Source organism: Chlamydotis macqueenii, chromosome 4 (assembly GCF_036417535.1).
Source record: "Chlamydotis macqueenii isolate bChlMac1 chromosome 4, bChlMac1.mat, whole genome shotgun sequence".
Taxonomy (NCBI): Eukaryota; Metazoa; Chordata; class Aves; order Otidiformes; family Otididae; genus Chlamydotis; species Chlamydotis macqueenii.
The window spans coordinates 59936889-59948235 of record NC_141559.1 but is presented as its reverse complement, the minus strand read 5'-3'; positions in this window follow the sequence as shown (position 1 = coordinate 59948235).

Here is an 11347-nt window from a genome sequence, read left to right as displayed (position 1 = left end):
CGATATGAATAAACAAGGTTTCTCCTTAAATACATTTCTATGTACGAGATGATTGAGAGCTGAGGCCCACAGGTGTTTTGGCAGACCAAACAGACTACGGGACAAGGCTACTCCAGCTGGCTATCTGCACAGCCTCAAACAATCTGCACCCTTGCACATCTGGCTGGAAGTGATGCCTACATGTTCAGTAGCCCTTGCTGAATTTCTGTTCCTTAACCTTCTATTTGCCCGGTGAACCACGCAGATGTCTAGCATCCTGAGCAGGGAATTCCACAAATTTACATCTCATATGAAGAACTTTCCTTGTCTACTTTTATTTAACGCGTCCTAGCTCTTGCAGTGGAAAAGGGCACGGTGGAGGAGGACTGAGACCCTGTACACAAGATCTCAAGGTGGGAGGTGGCAGCACCAGGAGCAGGGACAGGAAAAAGCTTCTCCCTCACTTACAAGGTCTGCTCCTCTTCTGCTTGCCAAGCGGTGAAACCCATCTGGAAGTTGGACTTTTTGGATAAAACGCCTCCTTCCTCATGACTTCTTCTGATGCTTTCTCAGCCCATCAGAGCACTAGATCAGCTCATGGGATGGGCAGAAACCTTCAGCTCTGCATCTGATGGCCGTGCATCCTGCTGCCTTCCTGGGCAGCTTGCAGAGGGAGTCAGACAGCAGGCAGAGGTGGGAGATGGAGGTGGGGGGACCCACGAGCACCCCTGGGCTTGAGAAGCACCCCCTTACCCAGACAGAGAACACTCTTCTTCTAGAAGCACAGAAAGAAAAGTATTTTATTTCCTTGCAGTTTTTATTTCCCACTTTTGCCACAAATATTTATCAAATTTCCTGCTAAGATACCAAAGCTGACTCCGGTTTTTTGAATACATAAATCAGAAAAAAACCTATGATTCATAAAACTGCAATATTTATCAAGAAAGCTGAGAAAATACTTTGAAGACAGACGCATCTCTTGTTTAAAAGATTGCAAACCTAGTTTTAAAAGATGTTGAATACCCAAACTTTTTACTGTTAGATTGCTGTGTATAATTTAGCACTGTTTAAATTTGCGGCAATGTATGTTAACAGTAGTAGAAATTTCTCACACAATATAGGGAGGGGGAGAAAATAAGAGGATATGTGCTTAAAAATAAAATACCCAAAATTTGTGCCACGTGTTTTGGGATGCGCTAAGAAAACTGCAGCTACTGCATGATTCAAAGTTTGTGGCATGGGCAACTGAGTGACTTGTGTCTGTGTGTATTTATCTGCTTTGGTTTCAGAGCATGAGCTGAATGCCCTGTTAATCATTTCAACTAAGAATTTAGAACAGTGTATTCGGTGAGTCTTCTTGCTGACAGTTTATCTGGTATGCGACTGAGCTCACATGCTGCTTCGTGGAAAGAAAGATATGACTGATTGCCTGTGCCTGCACGGCGTGCTTGCCCACATTGATGATATGAGTAAGTGTGTGTTTGCTACATATGGGGCTTATTCTTCCAGTTTACTTCATACTTACCAGTCTTTTATTTTCTGAGAGAGATTATTGTTTTAAAGCAAGTCTTTAAATAGAAAATCATTATCTCATCTTCTTGACACTGAATTGCTTCAGAATTCTTTAATGGTGTTTTTGTCAGGAAGACTTTGTTCCAGTAAATATTTACATCTATAGAGGAAATTGTACAGTTTCCTCTATAATACTATGGCATTACAATACATCAGCAATATGCACCATAAAGTAGTGGCAGAGTGCTGTAATAAAGAACAGATTCAGAATGTAGTGTTAAAGCTTCATCGTTCCATACAGTCCTTTCATCAGAAACTTTGTTCTCTCTCTTTGTCATCGGTGCAGAATGCCTACAGTTCATTCACCAAAGAAGGTTTCAGTGGCAGTTGTGGCCTGTCCTCATGGTCACCAGATTTGGGCTCTTCCATGGTGTCACAGAGCCACCAAGCCATCCTGGCATCTTTGCTGACCACAGACGTGGCACTAAATGCCTCCTCAAGTAGAGCTGTCCTGGGTTATCTGGGGCTTGTCTGTGGACAAACAGAAGCTTTAAATTTCTGCCTATAAGTGTATACTATAGATTACTTAACTTGGTTTTATATGTTGCTTAATACTGTGATTCTGTCTCTTTCCTACTAAAAGCTCTCACCTTAATAAAACTTCTCCCTTTTTTCAGAGTGATGCACCTGCTAAATGGAAATTTAATGCTGCTTCTGACCCAGGCAGATATTCTAAGGATAAATCTGATTTTAACAGAGCTAGGAATGGAAAGACAGTCCTTCAGAATCGATAATAACACCCCCTTTGCAGAGCTTGTACTGAAGGGTTTCTGCGGTGCTGGTTTTGCACCACATTGTGTTTTCCTAAGAAATTCAAACAAACTTCAAGCCTCCTAACAATTTGACTCAAACTTCTTCTTTTCCTGTTACACATCTCTATCTGCAAGTACATTTTTTGTGTATGGAGTGCTTTCATTCCTCAAAGTAAAGCTTTTGTAAACTACTTTTATTTTTTTTTCTGCCAGTCTTTTTTTTTTTAAGGTTTGGTTACCATATGATCCAAAGCACTACACTGTGAACTCTCAGTTCCTAATACAGATCTAATTATATGGTGGCCATACATCCCTGGACAAGGCAGAAATGTCCTTACTGGTATCAGGTAATTGTGCTGGAGGGGGCAAATATTAGGGTATATTTGCAAAGAGTTAATTACTGTCCGTGATGTTAGGAAGCTGTTGCTGTTATATAAGAAAGAAAGTATAGTTTAAATCAAACATGTTCAAACCTTTTCAGTGCACTCCCATTCCAGGACATGGGGTAGAATTGCAAGACGTTGTACTACTAATTCTGATAGTGCATCATTGCAGTCTTCCTGTGAAAAACATGCATCCTATGACAAGCCTATTGCCTACAAAGCATGAACAAGCAGGAAGTAGCTTTGAGTCTTGAGTATTTGGCAAGTAAACTGAGAATAAAAATGAGCATAATTATGCTAATCAGAAAGCCAATCTTCAGACAATTTCTAAAGCAGTGAAGGCATCGAGCCAAATACCTAGTGAGATATTTGCATTTACCGAGCAAGCACATGACCCCAGAAAAATGTATTCATACAGGAACATTTACAGAAGCAAATGGTTCTCAGAGGTGGTGACATTAATTCCTTTCAACAATTTGTTTACAGAAGGTGGAAAGGCAGAAAGCAAAACAAACTCCCTAGGCCCAAAGAGAAGTTTCAGAATCTTTACTAAAGTGTATTGCTGCGATAATTAACTTAAGGTTTCCATATGTTAACAATAGGACTTCAGAAAGTAAAATTTAGTTGAATACAACTTCAAGTTTTAAGCAAAATGAGATATGGGAAAGATGGTAGTTTTCCAAATGCATGGAGCTCCTGCTATGTTCTCAGGATTTCTTTCATTCATGGAAACATCATGGAAACGGGAACATTGTAGCGGCATGAGGAACAGTGCAGATCTTTTTTATTCACTGACTTTTTTTTTTTCTATTGCACAATTCTAAAGGCAAGGAGAGGGAACTCCTGCTCCCAAATTACAGGAAGGTGAGCACTAAATTATCGAGCAGTTGCTGTCTGGTGGAAACGGGGGGATTTTTGACAAGGCAGGACACTGCGAATGCAGCTCTATCTCAACTATTACAGCAATAATTATCTGTCATTATTTCCTCCCACCGAGAGAGGGCATCCTTTTCCTACCAAACACGCCATGAACACTGCAATAAGAAAAGCTTTTGAAGAACCTAGTTAATTTTTTCAACTCTTCTGTTACATTTTAACTAAAACTTTTTGAAGTTTAAAAATGCAACTGTTTAAAAAGCAGACTGTAGTTCAATCTCCAAGTTGTTTGAGGCCATTTCAAGACGTGCTACACAAATTTCTTAGTATAGGCTTTCATTTAGTGCTTGTATGGTTTCAGTAAGATACGCTTTATTTCCTCTACCAAGAGTAAATAATCTGCATTAGTTAGAGTTTACATCATTTAAATCTGTTCCTGAGTTGCAGATTTTTTTTTTATTTATTTAGGAAAAGCAAGGTAGGGCATTTAGCATTACCTCCTTCTTAGAGCAGCTTTCTAGCACAAATGTGAAGTTACCGACTTTTCATATTTTGGATACTATTTCCTCCATCGGTGAGGCATCAGATAAATCTTTTGCATGTGAGCTCAGTTTTGCTGTAACACGAAAATGTCAGCTTTGGTGGTGTAAACTGTGGAGCGTAGCTGTGTATTACAAAAGCACACTGTGCCAGTTTTTTAAAGCAACTGCCTTTCCCCTTTGATATTGCCATCACGCCTCGCAGTCATGCATTTACAAGCCTGAGCATTCAATGGGAACTGCTGCAGGTTCAGCACTTTTGAGAAACAGCTTACTTAGAAGTCTAAAGTTGGGTTTAGAAGCTTAACATTTTTGGGAAACTTGTCTATAATCCTCACAACTTCTTGCTGCTAAGGCAAATATCTCTCTAGTGCATTTATGCTGTGACCACTTTAGATTTTTTAACTTCTACTCAGGATAACTAATACTGGTGAAAGAAACCTTTCCGTAACTTAGGGCAGGAGAACCGTCAAAATCACTCTCAACCCCATTTCTGTAACAGACAGCACTGTGTTGTCTAAATCAAGTTGTAGGCTTAGTAAGTCTACCTAGGTATCCAGAAATTTACCTAACAAGGGAAGAAAGCTTAATTACAGTTACAACAAAACTGAAGAACATTTTAAAAAATAGTGTACCTCACTCCTTTCATAAAGGAATTGGGCCAAAATAATCTGTACATATTACTCTTCAGTTCTGTGAAACCAAAACATTAAATACTTCATTTTCATAACAGCGTAAGTTGAATTATTTGCATAAGGGGTGAGTTCAAGATCATTTATTTATTAAGCAGACTAATTTTATGTTTTAACTTAACTTTGCATCTTTGGGCTTTAAAAATGAAGCAACATCTAAGAGAAGGGCAGCAATCCAAAATATACTTGAAAAGAACTGGCATTAGCTCTAACTTTGCCCTGTCTGTTGAACAAACGTAAGTGAATTTGCCCTTGAACCTGGAAACTGAGCGCTGTCTAGAACAAGACATAAAAAGTACATTTTAGCCACAGGATCCGGGATCTGTCTGCCTGCCAGAGGTCAGGAGTTTATGCCAAACAGCGAAAATTAGAAAAGACTTTCAGTTGTGAACCAGAAGCTTACAATAAACAATGGAGAAAAATTTCCCAGAGGAAATGTAAAATAACATGACACATCCTTGGGTTAGCTGGTAGACAACAGAAGTGGAGAACAAATACTAAAATTCAAGCCAGGAATACAATACCCACTACATCCTTCCTTCTCTTCCCCTGCTTCCCCCTCCTCTCTCATCGGGTTACAAGTGCAGTGCTTTATTTAAGACAACTTCCTCTTCTGAGGGCTATACATTCTTTCTGAAATATGGAATGTGCACCAGAGTTTGCCAGTCAATCTGTGCTACAGAATCAAAACTTTCTTCTCTCCCAACTCCTACTGGTATTTCAAGCTAGTGATGAAAGTGGAAACTAATAAAATATCTTGAAATTTTCAGACTGTACAAAGTAGTAGAGCTAAAACATGTATGCAAGTCCACCTCTGAGAACTTACAGCTAGCTTTAACTTGTTAGCAGTAATACCCTATAATCCTTAGTCCTTTATTTTTGTAGGTACCATAAGTATCAATTGCTGTGTCCTAAATGGCAGTAAATGGAGAATGGTTATGCATTAAAGTCATACTGAAAATGGGGGAACTGAGTAGAAGAGTTTAAATTCACTATGTGCATATATAACAAGAAAATATCACTGAGTGTGATATTCACTCTCTGTTAGCATTTCACACATTTTCTGTACAGCTGTATTACAGTAATGCAGAAGTCAGCAATGAAAAACTGAGCTTACTTGCCAAACATGAGACATCTCACCTATCACAGACTGGTTGAGGTTGGAGGAGACCTCTGGATATCATTGGGTCCAACCCCCCCTGCTCAAGCAGGGCCACCAAGAGCCACTTGCCCAGAACTATCTCCCGACATATATACCATTTATCTATGGTTTATCCAAGGATGGAGATTCCACAATCTCCCTGAGAAACCTGTACCAGTGCTCAGTCACCCTCACAGTGAAAAGCTATTTCCTAATGGTCACCTCCTGTGTTTTAGTTTGTGTCCATTGCCTCTTGTCCTATCACTGGGCACCACCGAGAAGAGCCTGGCTCTGTCCCCTTTGCATCCTCCCTTCAGGTATTTATACACATTGATAAAATCTCATCCCTCATGTTCGCAGTGCCCTTATTCCTGTGGCTGGCTGGCTGCACGTGACAGCAAGTGCAAAGCCTTGCTCACCTCTTGGTCAGCATCCACCAGGAGAAGACAAAACAGCCATCTGCCAGTGACCTGTGCTTGCTTCTCTTTTTGTTTCCTCAGCAATGACACTCTTCAGTGTGAAACCTGGGATGAAGAAATATCTTACAAAGTGCAATAAATAGCCTTCCATGCAGCTTACAGCCAAACAACGTCCAAAAAATACCTAACAGCTATATTAGATAAACCTCTTTCATCAGCCAGAAAAGTAGCATCAAACACATAATTTATCAAAATCTCATGTCCATTGACAATTATAGAAATCACAGGCTGTTTTGACTTGGGAATGATCTTGTTTGTAACCTCAGACAGAGTTGAAATTTGAACTTCTTTACATTTCTTTCAGATTTCTATTTTGTTGTAGTTCCATGGCCCTTACAGAGCAAGCTGTAGTAGTAACATCTGCTGCACCAGCAAATAACCTGTGGGCTTCAAAATTCTCCAAAATGTTGCAAACTGATTCCCAGTGTTCTGACAAGACAACACTGCCTCTACTGTCTACTTTGCTAAAAGAGAAAACACTGTGCCCAACACAGCAGTCGCTCCGTGAATACAATTTGGACAGTATGACAGGATCCAAAGATGTCCTGCTTGATGGTTGATGTGGAGCCATGAGTGATTTTGGAGCCTTACAGTCACTTTGTTGTTTGGGTTTTTTTTAATTTCAGAAGGCAGGCATGTTCACAGACTGTCACACTTTAAGAAATGATACGTTATTTAACCACTACACACACAGATCGGTTCTCTCAAAGTTGGACTAAGACCTTAAACAAAAAAAAGTTGTTACATGAAATTCAAAATTTGCCAGAAAATGTTGATCAACACCACTGTGATCACATTACTCATTTTTCTTCCTATCTGCAAGTTAAATAAAGCAGTTTACAGCTGTGGTGTTACAGCTAAAGAAACCCTGTTAATAAGCACATGCCAGTTAGTTCATATGTGGTGTGAAAAGCCTGCGCAGCTACAACCATACTGAACCTGAGTTAAAACATTCCTTAGGCATTTGAAGCTTTTGGCTTCCGTAAGTAAAGAGGGGTGCTTTAAGTACTCCACTCCGAAATTCTAGCATTAATTTGAATTTAGGAAGGCTTCCACATGTTTTGAAGAAGATTCAAGTAAAATCAGCTACAGTATTTGAAGTTCCCAGAAAGGGTATAAAATCAGCAAAGTGACTTGTTTTATTGGTTGTTATTTATTTTTTATTTCGCTCACTCAGTTGGTTTAGGCAACAGCTGGAGAGAAGAAAGGAAAAAGATTCCATCCTTTATGACTCAGTTTTATCTACTTCTTTTTATCTATGGTCAAACAAATGTAATTTTTCTCCAGTAACCCAATACCTCAGCCTTCTCATGAAATACCATTGGCTTTCTAATTCTTTCTTGGAAATTTGCTTTCTGGAAGAGTCACTAGGAAGAGTCTAATTGTTACATTATCTGGTATTTTGAACTTATTTGCATTGTATTGGTTGCATGAAAATGATGTTAACCACAGGAGCAACTGCAGGCAGCAGTTGGCTGTTCTTCCTTTTTCAGACATTTTAGTCCCATCAGATCATGAATTTTTTAGGATTGTGGCACTTTGCAAGTTGGGTAGTTCTGGCAACTCTGTTCAGAGCAGTCCCAGAAGGTATTAGGCGAGGACTTTCAAATGGGTTTTCAGTGACACAGCTGAGCCTATGCTTTGTGATGACTATTTTCCTCCATCTTGAAGGAAATCTGATTTATAGTCAACCTGAGGCCCTCAGGAGAAGGAGGAGATGCTCCACAGACCTGTTCCTGTCTGCTGCTGCTCCTTCAGGTGAGGCAATGGTGATACTTTGTCAGAGTGCTTTGCAAAGTCAACGTCCTAGTGGTGGTATCATTCTTCACTTACGCAAATGCTGATTTTTCTGTGGTAACTTCTCTCCTGCCTTTGAGAAGCATGGCAGAAATTCGGTGAGGTTTCCACAAGGGCAGCCTCTTCCTCATTTGTCTTGCTCTTTAAACATGGGACAAAGGAGATGCTCAGATTGTTCTGGCTGAAACACTGTTGGAAAATTCCCAGACAGCTATATCCCTTGCGGGAGTTCAGATTCAGGACTTGGCAGCACTGGCAAGTTACTGTCCTGGCTCCAGGGTGTCTGCTGCTCCTCCTGTACGCCACCTTCACGGTGACCTGGCGCTGCTCAGCAGCCTCAGTACGCCTGCAGTAGGTGCTCTGATTGCATACCATACCCAGGGATTTTCCCCCTTCCTTGGCCTGTACTGCACAGTTGAGCCAGATGCAGGCAAATCCTGATCGCGCCTTATAGGTGTCTCTGCAGTTATGCGGCACGTGGCCTAGCTCAGATTCAAACAGAGGTTGGCAAAATGTAGGGAAAAGCTCCTGAACAGTGGGCGCCTTACCCCTGAAACTCTAGAGCAATCAGACCGCTGTTTCCCTTTGTACTTTGGGAGGCTGATGCCAAGTATCTTATTATGCAAGAGAGTTCAATGTTCTCTGCACTACACTTCGGCCCAAAAAATTGGAAGAAATCAAACTGGCTGAAGAGGCTTATCGTGGCATTTTCATGGGATTCCAGCCAAAACCTGACTAAGTTACAGGAATTGTTCAGACAGAGCAACGGCTTGGGAACTCAGGCTTCTCTTGAAGACACTATGCTATAAGCTACAATAATTATTCCATTGATGCAATATCAACTAGTCTTTAATTTTGGCAAGAAGAACGCAATCCATTTTCCTGAGTATATTCAGTTTCCAATTTTTTTTTTTTTATTTTGCAGCTGAGGGCAGATCTGTGTCCAGCCAGAGAGAAGCAGAGGCCAGAGGAGCTGCTGCTGAAGGATCATTACTAGACGAGAGAAGACAGATGATTCCAAAAGTGGCCACACAATGCATTTTTGTTTGCTTTCCTTACTCTTTGGTTCCACTCTTTCATCTCAGTGTTTCTCCAAAAGGGTATCTTAAGTGTTATTTTTACTGATCAGTAGTGTGGAAGGGTATCTATTAACATATTTGCAAGTGATGTGTAGCATTTCTGTTGTTCACGTGCATTCTGGTAACATACCAATGAACTTTGAAAGCCTTCCAAATATCTGTACAACTCATTATTTCTGTGAAAATTTACCCAAGTACTACTCATGATTCTAATCAGTCATATATGCCTTTAATACATGATCTAGTGTATACACAATAACTTGTAGAAACAAAACGTTTCATCTGATAACAATGAGCAGCTCCAACTTGAAAGGGTGCAATATATAGCAAATTTATTAACAAATAAACAAAAAGCATTCTTTAACATGAACAACACGTTCACAGTACTGAACAAGACCTTTTCATGAATGGTATTTTCAGCCCGTCCCCAGTGGTGAGAATGGAGTTAGCCAACTTCTCACAGCACCGCACGGGAATCAGCCGGGATTTGTCCGGGTGATCTCTCTGTGAGGTGAGGCCAGGCTGCTGCGTGCAGCAGAAGCAGCAGAAGCAGCAGAAGCAGCAGAAGCAGCAGAAGCGGAGCACTGTGACTGTGACTTCCGTAAAGAGCTTCCTATGGCTGATTGGTGGGCAACTAAAAGAGAAACAGAGGTCATATTAAGTTATTAATTTTGAGGCTAAACACTCACATACTGAGTTGTATGTCAATTCACTGAAATATTCTGCCTTGCACGCCGTTTGGCCTGTGCAGGATTCCAGCTTGTTCTGGAATGTACAGAACAGAGCAACGGAGGAGGAAAGTTGGGAATTGAATTCCTCCAGGCTGCTTCCCTCTTTGCCTCCAGGTGAGTGCAATGTGTTCATATTCTTATTATGGGAAGGACCAGCTACACTGTTATGAGGATGTCAAAATCAGACACGGATGTCAAAAACCAGACACGAGTGGATGAGAAGCTCAACATGAGCTGACAATGCGCCCTTGCAGCCCAGAAAGCCAACCACATCCTGGGCTGTGTTAAAAGAAGTGTGGCCAGCAGGTCGAGGGAGGTGATTCTGCCCCTCTACTCTGCTCTCATGAGACCCCACCTGGAGTACTGCATCCAGCTGTGGAGCCCCCAACATAAGAAGGACATGGACCTGTTGGAGAAGGTCCAGAGGAGGGCCACAAAGATGATGAGAGGGCTGGAGCATCTCTTCCATGAGGACAGGCTGAGGGAGTTGGGGCTGTTCAGCCTGGAGAAGAGAAGGCTCTGGGGAGACCTTGTAGAAGTCTTCCAGTACCTTAAGGGGGCTTATAAGAAAGATGCGGAGAAACTCTTCAGCAGGGCCTGTTGTGATAGGACAAGGGGTAATGGCTTTAAAATAGAAGGAAGCAGATTCAGACTGGATAGAAGGGAGAAATTTTTTCCAGTGAGGGTGGTGGAACACTGGAACAGGTTGCCCAGAGAGGTGGTGGATGCCCCATCCCTGGAAACGTTCAAGGCCAGGTTGGATGGGGCTCTGAGCAACCTGATCTGGTTGGAGATGTCCCTGCTCCTTGCAGGGGGGTTGGACTAGATGACCTTTGAAGGTCCCTTCCCACCCTAACTATTCTATGATTTTGTAAAAACTTTTCTTGGGCCCTTTGTCCTTTCCATGCTATCTCATTATGGACAGTAAAAAGTAAGTAAGATACCACACATGCAGCTAATGCTTTGAGTAGGTGACTTCATGTCTGTATTTTGCTTATAAATCAGGGTTCCTCGGAGATCACTCCTCATTTATATTGACTTTTAAAGAAATCTAAGCTGCCTTGCTCCAGCGCCCATGAAAAGTTAACGCTCTTCAGCACAGCCTGAGTTTCCTCCTGTTTGGCAGACAGGCGGAGAAGGATGCAGCGGCCCGGCTAAGCGCCGGCAAGCTCAGCCATCCACCGCCATTCCGCCCTTGGCATCACCAAACGCATTCTCCCTCCGCCCGGCCGCAGTGCGGGGCGGGACCGGGCCAGCCCGGGTTCCGCCGCCTGGGGGCCTCCCCCGGCCCGGCCCGGCCCCCAACCCCCCCTGCCCAGCTTCCACT